Raw genomic sequence first — 15535 nt, 5'->3', positions numbered from 1 at the left:
CGGAAAGACCCATTACTCGCGAATTGATGTTGGGACATTGTTTTGGGCTTTATCCGCAACTTAGCACTTGATAAATCTCTCTTTACTTAGTCACCATATTATTATATCTCTTTTATTATGGGTTATTATTTTTGTTATTTCGTAAAAAAATAATTTTAGAAAAAATGAGTAAACTGTGAATAATTTTAGTACCATCTTATCACGAAGTATAATCAATGGCGGTGGTTGATTGCCGACAACGGCCAAACTACCTATCACTAATTGAAAAATACAATGTCAAAAAGGTAAATTTTTTAAAAGTTCAATGGTAAAATTGATACACCTCTAAAATTTGGAGTCTAAACTGTCGTTATTTTGGATATCAATAGTCGTCAGCAAAATGAAATTGTTTTGGAGTGGCAGGTCTCATCAACAATCGTTAGTCACGTCATCTCGTTACTGACTTAATGATGGAGTGACATAATTGGATGTAAAATTAAAATTCGATGTTATAATTGATAAAATTAAAAGTTTAGTGGTACAAACAAGTTAAAGAGCAAAGTTTAGTAGTATCTAGTATAGTTTACCCAACAATCAGTTGATAAGTGGGATGATGAACTAGATCTCTTAAGCATGATCAAAGATTTGAATCATGACATTTGCGAATTGAGCAAATTAGGTTGGAAAAGTTTCCATCGTCTCTGCAATACCCGATCTATAAATTTCTAAATTTGGCTTGACATGTTGTAAGATTTAACTTAATCTCATGTAATAAATTTGATAGTATTTATGTTATACACACATCCTACTGACATAACATAATTGTTTAAACCAAAAATCTTTAAAAAAAATAATATTCTCTTTCATCATTAATTTCTCTTGATATACTTACTTCTTCGTGTGCATTTGGGGAATTACATATTGGCAAAGGCATCATGATAAGCTTTCATATTGGCAAATTATGCTCTTAGTTCCATTCATACAGTTTTTGCACAACTTGCCTGTTACACGTATGGTAATACAATGGCTATAATCAAAACTTTAACAAACATGATTGACGAGACAAATATTTACACACAATCGACAAGATAATATCTACTTTTATCGAGTTAAAAAACATATTTACCTATTTGATCTAAGACTAAACATCACCTGAAGTAAGAAGATTATAACCTCTACTTCAATACCTCCTCCAAGGGATTCTGCTTAGTTCAAATGAAAATGCCCATATTGCCTTTTATCCTAGCCACAGTCCTTGTGATGCAGCAGTTATTTATCATGTTGTTGTTTGCTAGACTTGTTTTCAGCACTGACACATGATTTTATGATATGAGACTAATTTATAAAATTTTAAGGATAAAAAATACACAAAAAAGTATAAAAAAATATACGAGAATTTAAAACTTTTAAGAGGAAACTGCCTCCACCAGCATCCGCTCGATCCATCTTTGTTTGTGTCACTAAGACATATATGATCATGTTCATGTAGTCAAGTCTACTATACTATCTTTTATTTGTTGTAGCATTATCGAGTCCTGTCTGCTTAGGGGCTATTGCAGTTTCAAATATGCACACCAACATCAAATTATTTGCTTTCAATTGGTGGTAAAGATATAACTAATTTCATTTGAAGTACTTCCTTCATTTTTACTTCTATATTCTTCTTTTCATTCAATTTCCAGATATATCCTTCAAATTAAAACAACTAAAGTGTAGAATAGCAGATTAACATTAGCTTGGAAGAAGATACAGTTGTTGCCAACATAAAGAAGATGTGAAATTGGGACTGCATCCCTTTTGATTGTAATGCCATCAACACTCCATTTTCCTTCAACTCGGAGATGTTAATTACACTAAACGCCGTGATGCCAAGTTCCCAACAAACCATTTCTAATAACCATCACAAGTAAAACGAGAACAACATTGTTGAAATGGGAGATGGAGGAGAACGGTGGCGAAGTTAAGGAGGAGCTCGGAGACAGCAGAAGAAAAATCCATTGACGATGTATACTGGGAAGCTTGCAGCTGGGTTGCAGAGGTTGCAGTCTACGGACACGGTGACGCCTGGTGGCGAAGAGAGAAAGAGGGATGCGATGTTGTGCATGTTTGGTCCCTATCTCTAGAACTCATTTCTCTCTCGCTCTGTTTCCTTTCTAACAACCGACAACCACTTACATCTAGGGCAAAAAAAGTCACTTTGGGTTTAAACAAATTTATTTTTTATTTATTTTTTTTCAATTTTTTCTGACATGGATTTTAAAGATTAAAGAAATCATCTTTTATGTCAAGTTATAAGGTGTTATAAAATTAACCACAGAGTTATAAAAAAAATTCAATATATAAAGTTTAATTATTAAATTAAAAGCTTTTAAAGTACAATAAATAAAATAGGAGAGAGGGTAAAATTAAATTACTAAATTTGTAATTTACCCAATTATTATTTAGGTTAAGTTATGATTAAATCAATGATATATATAAGGGGTTAGAATCCAGTGGCGGATCTAAAAAATAAAAAATGAGGGTCCAAAATTATAATACTCTATTTTAAAAAAATTGGGCATGCAAATTTTCTTATTTTTCCTATTTCCATTAACAAATTAAACTAAATTTAAATTTCCCCCAAAATAATGGGTGTGTAAGTGCTCCCGTAGAGAGCCACATGCATCCGCCACTGTTAGAATCTACTTACACCTGGTGAAAAATTAAAAAGTTATAAATAATTTTAAGATAGTTGAATGAGTGAAAATAAATGATTAAAATCATTTTCTTATTTTTTTCCAGTGAGTATTCTCATTTCTATTATTTTCTCATTAGTTTATTTTCACTTATACAAAGATTCTATAAAAACGAAAAATTAAAAAAAAATACACGGCGTAAATGTATCATACTTCTTATAAAGATATATTAATTACAATATAAACTGTAAAATCATAAGAATATATTTATATTATAGAATAAAACATAAATTAAAAGAAAATTGGCATTATGTATTTTTCTTTTCTTTAATTTATTTTAATCTCGGAGAGGAGTTAATGATTAGTTGAGTTCTTCAATGACCCTTCTCTAATATCTTTTGTTTGCATTCTTTTAAATTCACATTTTTTTCCCGTAGGGTCGTCTCATAATTTTTATTATTCTAACCTTTATTCTTCTTTATAAATCAAAATATATAAGCAGAAAAGGGTTTTATTCAGAAAAAAAAAATCTACACTGCGTATTCTCTGTCAGAAATATGCTAAAAATTCTACCATAATAGAAAAAAATAATTATATATGGAAATAACGAAGAAACGTGGTAAAAATGTTTCCATATTAAAAAATAATTATATATGGAAATAATGAAGAAACATGGTAAAGATATTGTTTTATTTAAATAAGATAAAATAATTATACATGTAAATGATGAAAAAACATGCTAAAAATATTAACATATTAGAATAAGAAATAACTGTACGTGGGAATGTTGAAGAAACAAGCTAAAAATAGGTATAATGTCAAAATTAGTCCCCAATATTTATCAAAATGATTATTTTGGCTCATGTTCTTTTTTAGAGCATTTTGGCCCCACGTTTCATTTAGTCACTTTGACCATTATTCTTTTTTTCTGAAGTATTTTAGATCCAACATTCCATTTTATGGTAAAAGAACTCTTATTTTAGAGCGTTAATCATTTGTTAACCAACGATTTTCATCCATGGAGTAGCTTGTTTACCCAAAATGAAAATTGAGAGGCCAAAATACACCAAAAAAAAAAAAAGAAACCAAAATGATCATTTTGATCATTGTTAAGGGCTAATTTTAACATTATGCCCTAAAAATACTACCATATTAGAAAAATAAAATAACTATACATGGAAACAATTGAGGAACATGCTAAAAATACTACCATATTAGGGAAAATAATTACACATGAAAATAATGAATGATTTAATTGATGATATCGTACAGGATTTTAGATTAGATTTGCAGAGTATGAAGTATTTTTTAGTGAAATAAATACATTCACGATTTAAGAGGAGAGAAAGAATGTCTAACGGTCATTGTTAACAATAACTTACGGCGATTAGCTGTGACCAATGACGGTGGTGAGTAGCCAACAACTAGAGATTTTCATCGAATTTAAGGGTTAAATTAATATTTTAATTAAAATTTATTAATCAAAATGATATTTTATTTAAAGTTTAAGAATTAAATTAATATTATATATAAAATACATGGTTAAATCATTGAACTTCAAACTTTCCCCTTACTATAAATAGTCGCCTTACTCGTATTCTCATTTCATATTATTTCCGATATGATGAACGCAGTCCAATCTTTTTTAATCTTTTCCCCTCGGAGGCATTAAGAACTCCGGTGCGGGACATAAGCCAAGCCCTGGAGAGGGAGATAGCTCGACCCTTGGTGGAATTAAGAACTCCGGTCCAAGCCCTGCTGAGGGACATAAACCGAGCCCTGGTGAGGGACAAAGCTCGACTCTTAGCGGTATTAAGAACTCTGGTCCAAGCCCTAGTGCGGGACATAAGCCGAGCACTGGTGAGGGACATAACTTAACTCTTGGCGGTATTAAGAACTCCACTGCGAGCCGAGGGAACAAGCTAACTGTTAGCATCAATGTAGGCCTCAAAAAGAATTCTGGTCGGAGCCCTGCTGTGGGAAAAAAGTTCACAGATAGTCAAACTCGAACCCATGGAGCCATCAAGTACTCTGGTCTAAGTCCTGCTGAGGAAAATTGAGGACTCTGGTATGAGCAATGGTTCGAGTAAGGTAGAAGTCAAGAATTTTGTATGGATGCAGACAAAATTATAAATTTTGAGAAGAGATAAAACATATTTTTTTTAGAGAAAATAACCTCAGTGACCGAAAATTCCTTATAATATACGATTTTAACCAACTTTTTTACGATTTGCCAAAATGACCAATAAAATCGCAATGCGATCTCTAAATCGCAACGCGATCTCCATTATCGCAATGCGGATTTCAAAAATCGCAACGTGATTTTGACCATCGCATTGCGATTTTCGAAATTCGCGTTGCGATTTTAGATAATCGCAATTCGAATATGTAAATCGCAACGCGATAACACGTGATCGCAACGCGATTCTGACTATCGCAACGCGTATTTTATTTTCAAATTCCAAACATGAATATTTACCCGTAATCGCAACTCTTAACCTAAAACCCTAAATCACAACTCAGTTCCATCTCCATCTCTCACTCTCTACGGCGACATCCGTCCCTATCTCCGACGAAATCCATCCCCATCTCCGACGAAATCCGTCTATCTCCATCTCTCATAGCCACCCTCACAATCATTCTCGATCAGAAATGGAAAATCAATCAAATCAACCACCGAGGGTTAGTTTTTTTAATTATTTTTATTTTGAAAATTTTGCATTATTATTAGGTTTTTCATATTGAAATTAATGATAAGTTTACTGGTAATTTCAATAATAGATTAACCATTTCACTTAGATTGCTTATTAAATTCATTCGATTGCTGCCAATACTGCTACTGTTTAGTCTTTAACCCTGTGAAGTTAGTATTTGTCTTTGTTTTGTCTTTTAGTTGAAGTAATGCAATTCATTCAAGTTTCAATTTTAGACAATGACCATTTGAAACCGAGAATCGCAACGCGAAATGAAAATCGCAACGACAAAATTCGCGTTGCGATAGCCATTTCGTGTAGCGATTATCTCATTGTGATAGTCAAATTCGCGTTGCGATAATCATTTTTCGTGTTGCGATTTTCATTTTCGTGTTGCGATTTTAAGTTTCAGAAACTATTCTTCTTCTGCAAATTGAAACTTGAATGAATTGCATTACTTCAACCAAAAAATAAAGACAAATACGAAATTCACAGTGTTGCAAAATTAAGTTTGAAGAATAAACTACTACGCTTTATGTTTATGTATTGTTTTTGGTATATCTTCACATTGTAGTTTTTGGTATATCTAACTTGGTATGTTTATTGATTTTGTAGAACTTTTTTTCGGCTCAATTGACCTTAAGGAATAAAATAAGCCTAGTCACTACAATTGCGTCGAAGCTTTCACCTGTACAAAGACAATTGTTTGAGGATACTTGCTTCGGGCCATGGCTGAAAGTACAACATCCGGGTGGAGATGCTATTTTGACCCATTTGTGGCTTCAGACCATGACACGCGATCTACCCAAGAGTATAGAACGTGGTAATAAAGAGATATGGTTTTATTTTCCACCGTCGTATACGTGTTTTGGGCGGGAGGAGTTTTGCTTAATCACTGGTCTACGCTTCGGACACGATGATATAGGTCGATACACTAGTCATATTACCCGCCCATCATGGTTATCCTGGGTTTTTCCTGAGCTGTCAATGGAGAAGTCGAATTTACACGTCAACGACTTGACGAGATTATTTAATAAGAAAGATGGTTTTACTCGGATAGATGACGTCGATGTTGTCCGAGTATGCCTTTTAGTACTTTTGCATGCCGACTTTTTAGGCAGAGAGGGCAGACAACCTATTCCTAAGGACCTAATATTATTGGTAGAGGACCTAAATGCATGGAACCTATTTCATTGGGGTTCGTATCTATGAAAAGCTACCTGGAATAAGTTGTCGTCTGCCTTTGATGACCGCAAAAGTTTGCGTGGCAATGGTTCCAAATACACTTTGTCAGGTTTTATTTGGGCCTTTAAGGTAAGAATTTCTATATAATGTTTCCAAAATTATAATTATTTTAACAATTACTAATGTTTATGTATTATATTGTTTGTAGATTTGGATATTTAAGGCTTTTCCCGACATGCAGACATATGCATTCAAAACTTCAAATGATATTCCTAGGGCTATTTCCTGGAAGAGGAAACGACGGCTGTTGATTTGGGAAGAGTTACTACGGTATATGACAATAAATGATGTAAGTTAACACAAATACTACCATATATAAACAAGTTATTACTAGTACACGTTTAACTTTATTTGAGCTTTTATATTGTTAGGAGGCCAACACTCCATTACAGAGGCTGACACCCATGGAAGCTGAGCTTGTTACTGATTGGTGGCAAGCTAGTAAGCATTTTTTTGATGGCACGGATGATGAGCAGCCTCCACTTCGAGAGCCATCACCTGATCGACCACACTATACACCTATACAACGAGAGCCATCACCTATTCTGTCACATCATCGAGCCTCTTCTCCACCATCACCTCATGATAGGCGACCGGCAAAGATGCCACGACATTTATCTCCCTGTTCTCCACCTTCACCTCCACGGGATGAGTTAGGGGAGTTACGTGATGAAGTCAATGCCTTGCGTGAGGAGGTCAGTACTTTACGCGATGACAATGGTGAATGGCGTGATGAGGTATCTACTTTATGTGGTGAGGTAGCGGCTCTACGTGAGATGGTAGCATCATTGCAGAATGAGGTTCATACTCTACGCAACGAGGTAAGTTTAAGATTTTTCATATTAAACTTGATTTACTCGTAATTTCACTTAGATTAACCATTTCACTTGGATTGCTTAGTAAATTCATTCGGTTGCTGCCAATACTACTAAACAGTTCTAAAATAACTTAGTATTTGTCTTTGTTTTGTCTTTTGGTTGAAGTTAGTAAATTCATATTTGTCTTTTGGATTGCTTAGTAAATTCATTCGGTAGTAGTTTATTCTTCAAACTTAAATTTGCAACACTGTGAAGTTAGTATTTGTCTTTGTCTTTTGGTTGAAGTAATGCAATCCATTCAAGTTTCAATTTGCAGAAGAAGAATAGTCGCAACACGAAAATGATTATCGCAACGCGAATTTGACTATCGCAACGGGATAATCGCAATGCGAAAATGACTATCGCAACGCGGAAATGACTATCACAACGGGATAATCGCAATATGAAAATGACTATCGCAACGCAAATTTGACTATCGTAACGGGATAATCACAATACGAAAATGACTATCGCAACGCGAATTTAGTTTCGCGTTGCAATTTTGGTTTCGCGTTGCGATAGTCATTTCGCGTTGCGATTATCTCGTTGCGATAGTCAAATTCGCATTGCGATAGTCAAATTCGCGTTGCGATAGTCAAATTCTCATTGCGATAATCATTTTCGTGTTGCGATTTTAAGTTTCGTGTTGCGATTTTAAGTTTCAGAAACTATTCTTCTTCTGCAAATTGAAACTCGAATGGATTGCATTACTTCAACCAAAAGACAAAGACAAATACTAACTTCACAGTGTTGCAAATTTAAGTTTGAAGAATAAACTACTACCCTTTATGTTGTCCTTGAACATGCACTAAACCTTTATGATAGAATAATGACTTGGGTGAATATCGTGCAAGTTTGAAACATATTTGTCTTTGTTTTCACTGTTTAATATCATGTCTGTTTATTTACTGATTTTATGTATTAATTTATTTTTAGCGGCCCGATAAGGTGGATGCTTTACGTCGGGTTTTTCTTGCACGACGGGGTTCATGCATCAGACGGCGTGCACGTGCCATTAAGTCTCCGTTCACCCCAAAGTGCGTAGACTCTGTAAGAAGAAGCTCGACTCACCTGTCATCGTTCAAGAGGCCTCTCCTATCGTTCAAAAGGCCCCTATCATCCCTCAAGAGTCCCCTCCCACCGTTCAAGAGGCCCATGACATCGTTGAAGAGGTCCCTCCCAACATTCTAGAGTCCGATTCACACGGTATATTATATCGAATTATTGAGAAACCCCCTCCCGTGCCATACATGATGGATGACTGTTGGCTTTCGTATAAGTTACCGGCCAGTACCATTCCGGCAGATGAAGTGGAGAGGAAAAAACTACCGGAAATAATTCTGGATAATACCATTTGGGCTAAGACCGCAGTTGATTTTTATCTACATGAGCGGAGCCAGGGGTGTTACGCTGACATATACAAACTCAACGATGATATGCATTTGTTGATTGATCAGTCTTGGTGGGGTGTGTTATTAGGGGTTGACGACAACGACTATTTCGATGGGGGGTAAGTCTTATATTTTTCTTCTTATATTTCATTTTGATTATTTTTTTTTAAATTTATGTAATTCACTAATATATGTCTTTTTTTTTGTAAACAGCATATTGATGTATGGGTGTCACGTCTTCTAATAATAAGGAAACTCAGAAAAAATAAAAAAAAATACACGATATACAATTATGCCGACGTCTTTTCACGTAGTTCACATGAAGAATCAACGACATGAATCATATGTGTTGGCTAAAGGACAAGCTAAACTTTATCCTGCATGGTGGGAGGTCGATAAGGTTAGTATTTATTTTTTAAATATTTTAAAGGTGTTTATAAATAAGTGCGCAATTGAATTATTACTTATGATTGTAAGTGTTTATCCCTGTTTTGGAACGTACTCATTGGCTTCTCGTCGAGCTTCAGCTTCCATCCCTGAATACAATAGTATATGACAGCATGATAAATTACATATCATTATCTGATTTGAGAGATATTATTAAGGGATGGAGCTCTCATTTGGCTAAATTCTTGGATGCGATTAATTATTGGACTTATTCTGGAAACAAGAAGCCAAAGAAGTTCAATATTACAGTTATCAGAGACGAGACCGCGCCACAACAAACCACAAGAAGCCAGAGGGGATTGTGGTTCTCTCGTATGCATGTGCTTGGAGCGTTTGATGACAGGAAGTACACAAATTTCTACCTCCTACCGATAGAGATAGAGGTGCAGTAGGCTTGTGGTTTCGGCATTTTATGGCTAGAACGATATATGTGAGACGCTGCCTACCTGCATCCGAGTTATGAAAGTGTCCATAAACAATTGGTAAGTCAAATGCAAGTGTTGTTAAGTACCTAGAATTCAATATAATTTGTTGTTTGTTGGTTTTAGATGTGTAGAAAGTGTTGTTTGAGCAAATGTTTGGTTTCTGCAGGTTAATCCTGAAGTGAGCTGCGTGAAATTGATGTATGGGTGCATAAACAACTGTCTGGGGTACACTTTTTTTTATTGAAATTGATTCTTAAAAGTCTGACTTGTTTAATTGATGAGAAAAATAATATAATAAGAGTTGATTTGTTTAATTGATGTGTAAATAATTCTTATTTGTTTAATTGATGTGTAAATAATTCTTATTTGTGCTTGTTTAATTGATTAAAAGTTGATTATTGATGTGTAAATAATTCTTATTTGTGCTTGTTTAATTGATTGAAATGTAAAAGTTGATTTGTTGATTTCAATCTGCATCATATTCGCGTTGCGATAGTCTAATACACTTTGCGATTTTCTCATTGTGATAGTCAAATTCCCGTTACGATAATCAAATTCGCGTTGCGATAGTCTTTTCGTGTTGCGATTATCTCGTTGCGATAGTCAAATTCGCGTTGCGGTAGTTAAATTCGCGTTGCGATAGTCATATTCGCGTTGCGATAGTCATTTTCGCGTTGCGATAGTCATTTTCGCATTGCGATTATCCCGTTGCGATATTCAAATTCGCGTTGCGATAGTCAAATTTGCATTGCGATTATCCTGTTGCGATATTCAAATTCACGTTGCGATAGTCATAGTCGCGTTGCGATAGTCATAGTCGCGTTGCGATAGTCATATTTGCGTTGCGATAGTCAAATGAATGTGTAATAAGTGATAACAACTGAACAAATCATAGCAATGTTCAAACTCAAGTTACTAATAATATACATGGGCCTAACTGAAAATGTTAAATGTTTACACATAAAATACACATAATACAACGTTTGCATTTAAAAATCACCTAAGTTAATAGTCCCAAAAGGTGAAGTCGGTTGTGATTGGGATTTTGATTTTGATTGCGATTTTGATTGCCTTTTGCTTGACACCATATGAGCTTTGGATTTTGATGATGATCCATATTTTGGTACAGGAAAAGATGATTGTGATGGCACTGGTGATCCACATGTCAACCTTGTATGACCACTTTCCTTGCACCGACTACATATCGATCTCTTCTTCTCTTCACCCTTAGACGGTATATGATCGTGACTTTTTGGTCGGCCAGGTAGCCTTCTGTCCATGGCTGGTGGCAAAACTGTTTGTAAGTCATCTAGTATGTCCCACTCAGAAGGATGTGGAATAGGGTAGATAATCTCGACATAAGTCTGTCGATATACTTCTGTAGTGTAGCAATCCATAGCATATGCGCTTGAATCATCTTGGTTTAGATGAAGAGCAACTTTTATAACATGGCCACACGGATAACCAGATGTTTGCCATTTCATACAACTACACGTCTTTGCATTTAGATCGACAAGCCCATTTAAGTTATTATCCAGTACTTCAAATAAAGTGTTTGAACATGGTTCAACTCTCCATGACGTTGACTTCACAACACATTTCGTTATCTTTTTTTCAGTCCATGGTGTAACACGATGTTCCAATGTTCCTGTAAATTTAAATAAATAATACTTAGTAAATTATATGATAAGTTACGAATTTAAAGAAATAATACATGCATGGTTTCTTTTCTTGTAGTACCACTGTTGAATAGAGGCTCAAAAAAACTCTATTAACATAGTAATGGGTAATTTTTGGGAATGACGACTTAGAGCGTTGATTGATTCTGCACTATTAGACATCATGAAACCATATCTTGCTCCAAGTTGATGTACTCTTGACCATCTTTCAAACCCGACATCTTCTAGTGTTTGAGCACACTGAGGCAAAATACGTCTTAAATAATTTATATGCTTATTAAAATCTACTTCCCGATAAGCTTTTACAGCCTTCCAGTATGTCCATTTGTGATTTTTTATACCAGCAGACCTTGATTTTAGATTTCTATACAAATAAACACCACAAAGTCCATAAAAAACATCTGGGAAACACCTTCTAACAGCGTTGTCAATTGAGTTTGCCCTATCGGATATGATTGTCAGATTGCTAATAGGACCTATGCAATCCCTAAGATGCCCCATAAACCATGTCCATGAATCAGAGGTTTCAGATTTTCCAACCCCGTAAGCTATTGGCAATATCCCATTTTTAGCATCCATGACTACTGCTAATAAGTTTACTCTAAGGTATCGACCTTTCAAATGTGCTCCGTTAACTATAATAACTGGGCGCATGCAAGTAATAAAAGAACGAATCTACAAAATAATATACACAAAAAATATAATCATTTAAATATGAAATGCATGTAACTAACAAAAATGAGTCAACAAAATTATATTGATTTACTAACCGCAGTACCAATGGCGATAAACAATAACTCAAAGCGTCCATCTCTATCTGTTTTGATATGAGTTACCGACCCAGGATTTTTCAGCTTTAAATTGTGACAATAAGCTGGCAGTTGGGCAAACGATGCTTCTGGCGACCCCCTCAACAATTCCAAGGCATAACATTTGGCTCTCCAAGCTTGAGAATATGAGATACTAATCTTGAACCGAGCATTCATGTCAGTCATAATTTCATGTCCCCGATATACCCTGCCATTCAAAAACATTAACTCAGCCAGAAAACCACCCAACAACTTTTTGTTTGCCTGTCTATGGTGAGGAAAAACTTGGGTTCTTGAACATGTATGTTTATCAATAAAATTCCTAACTTGAAACATTTCACAATCTTTTATCCCCTTTGCAATCATACGCCACGTACAGTTTTTATCAATCATACACCTTGTTTTGAAACGATCTTTGCTTGATTTGTTAACTTTTAGTTGATAGCCATCTTCCACACATTTCGTATACAAAGCTATCTTCAAGTCTTCCTTTGTATCAAAACAATCATCTTTCTTGATACGAATAATTTTTGTGTAAGAATCAACTGCTATCTTTACCAACTCTTCTTTCGGTATCTGAAGTAATTCTGGCATATTCCAGTTATACTCCCGTGGCATTTTCTTTGGGGACTTTTCTTCGGGGATTTCTTCTTCTTCTTTTTCTTCTTCAGGGTTATATGAATTACAGAATGGATGTTCAACATGTTCATTCACAGTCGTAACTTCCTCCTCATTATTATCAACAACATCTTCCTCGACAGCGGCTGTTTCATCATCAAAATTCGGGTATTGACCAATATCAAAATCATTACACGCAGAGTCTGTTTCTTCTTCTGAAACATCATCGAATACTGACTAGTACTAAAAAAATTTTCTGTTGGCTCATCATCGTCTAACTGGTCAATACAAAAACCGGAATTTGGTGCTGAAAGTTGATTGAGATTTGGATTAGGGAAAGGTTGTGGGTTTTGAGATTGTGTTTGGTATTGGAAATGTGGTGAAACAACATTTGCTTGGTGATGAAATTGTGGTGGAACCATTAAATTTTGAGCACCATAAACTGGGGTTGAAAAACTTAGTTGATTACTACCCGCTACTGACCCAACTTCCCTACTTCTAGGTTCAACAACATACAATGTAACATCATCTTGCGAAACACTAATGTAAGCAATGAATCGTTCAACATCTTCATTGTCGGTTAACAAATAAACTTTACCTTTTCTCTGATAAGATAGCCTAAATCCACTTAGAGGCTCTAAATTCAATTTATTTGCAACACGTAACATTAGAGTTTCATAAGTTAACTTTTTTAATGACAGTTTTAGTTGAAGATTCATGGGTAAAGGCATATATTGTAAAACACTATGAACATTCTCCCATGACCCTCCAAAACACAAATCTATCCAAACATGATCAACATTAGATGATTTCATTATTTTAAATTAATTTACTAAACAAACGAGCTGTGAAACTAAAACCTGTTGCCGGATGGGGAAGGATGTCGTTGGATATAGGAACGGATGTCGCCGGAGAGAGTGATAGATGGAGATGGAATGAGTTGCGATTTAGGGATTTAGGTTATGAGTTGATGCTGCTGTGTAGTAGTTATATACCCATTTGTGTTGCGAAACTAAAACCTATTGCGAATTTGAAATTCAGTGATGAGATAGTCAGAATCGCGTTGCAATCACGTATTATCGCGTTGCGATAGTCAGAATCTCGTTGCGATAGTCAGAATCGCGTTATGATCACGTATTATCGCGTTGCGATAGTCAGAATCGCGTTGCGATCACGTATTACCGCGTTGCGATAGTTAGAATCTCGTTGCGATAGTCAAAATCGCGTTGCGATCACGTATTATCGCGTTGCGATAGTCAGAATCGCATTGCGATCACGTGTTATCGCGTTGCGATTTACATATTCGCATTGCGATTATCTAAAATTGCAACGCGGATTTCAAAAATCACAATGCGAAGGTCAAAATCGCGTTGCGAATCTGGAAACTGAATTGCGATAATGGAGATCGCGTTGCGATTTAGAGATCGCATTGCAATTTTGTTGGTTATTTTGGCAAATCGTAAAAAAGTTGGTTAAAATCGTATATTATAAGGAATTTTCGGTCACTGAGGTTATTTTCTCTTTTTTTAATTTTAAAAGTTCATAAATTGAACTATTAATTTTTCAGAGGGGTCAAAAGTAATTTTTAATGTTAATTTTTTTACGAGAGAGTTATTCTTATAACAGGTCTTGCTTGTACAATTAGATTCTAATTAATTGGTTAATAAATCGGAAATTGATATTTCAAATATATATATATATATATATATATATATATATATATATATATATATATACTACATGTAATTTATAGATTTTGATTTTCTGTTATAAATCAAATATGCACAATATATGGTTCTGTGAAACTTGTATGATATTATGTGCACATGATAAGTATGCCTACACATAATCTGTATCTATGTTATAACATGTACCATGCATCTTGGATAGTTTTATGAGCATGCTATGCATTTTGTATATTAACCGTGTTGCCTCACATTGTGTATGCGGATTGTATGAGCATGTTATGTTCTCATTTCGACTCCTATTGTTATACGGATTTCGGTCCCTAATGTTTGGAGAAATAAGTTAATACCGAGTTTCAAAAACTCTACCCATAGATATTAACACATGGATGAATAGTTCTTGCTTGTTCTATAGATTGATTCTTGTATGTAACATGTTCTCCGGTTAAATTATCGTTTTTAGCTTGTTCTCTTGTTCTATATCAAACTTTATAGCTCATTCCTTGATTTCTGTCTTTCTCTCAAGATGATTTAAATTCTAAGTTTGAATTCAACCTCGATTTAAGAGTTTCATTTTTTTTAACTCAGTTTTAAAGTAATACATCTTTTTTAATCACGACAAATAATTTGATTGATATTATTTAGATAGTTAAGTGACATGATTGGTTAAATTACAACCTCCCTCGTAATTAAGTGATCATTCATGTAGTTTATCCTTAGTTGGACTAAATGTTGAATTTAATCAAGTGGGATCAAGTCTCCTTGTCAGAGCTGTTTCATATGATATTTAACAATGCTGTTGTAGATGAAAGCTTGTCAAGTTTGGGAGGTCTCTTGACATAAATGATCATGTTCATACAGACCTCACCAACATCGACACTATTATTTCTTGGAAAGACTGCCCACCAATATCTAGACTTGTGTACATATAAAATTCATAAATCACATAAGCACGTTTCTGCTTATTTCCTTCAAATTAACGCCAGCATAAACCCAATAGGAAAAGAAGCAAGGAACATAAAAAATCGACAG

This window comes from Hibiscus syriacus, unplaced genomic scaffold, assembly GCF_006381635.1.
Source record: "Hibiscus syriacus cultivar Baekdansim isolate YM2019G1 unplaced genomic scaffold, ASM638163v2 tig00112285_pilon, whole genome shotgun sequence".
Lineage (NCBI taxonomy): Eukaryota > Viridiplantae > Streptophyta > Magnoliopsida > Malvales > Malvaceae > Hibiscus > Hibiscus syriacus.
This window is presented reverse-complemented; position numbering follows the sequence as displayed.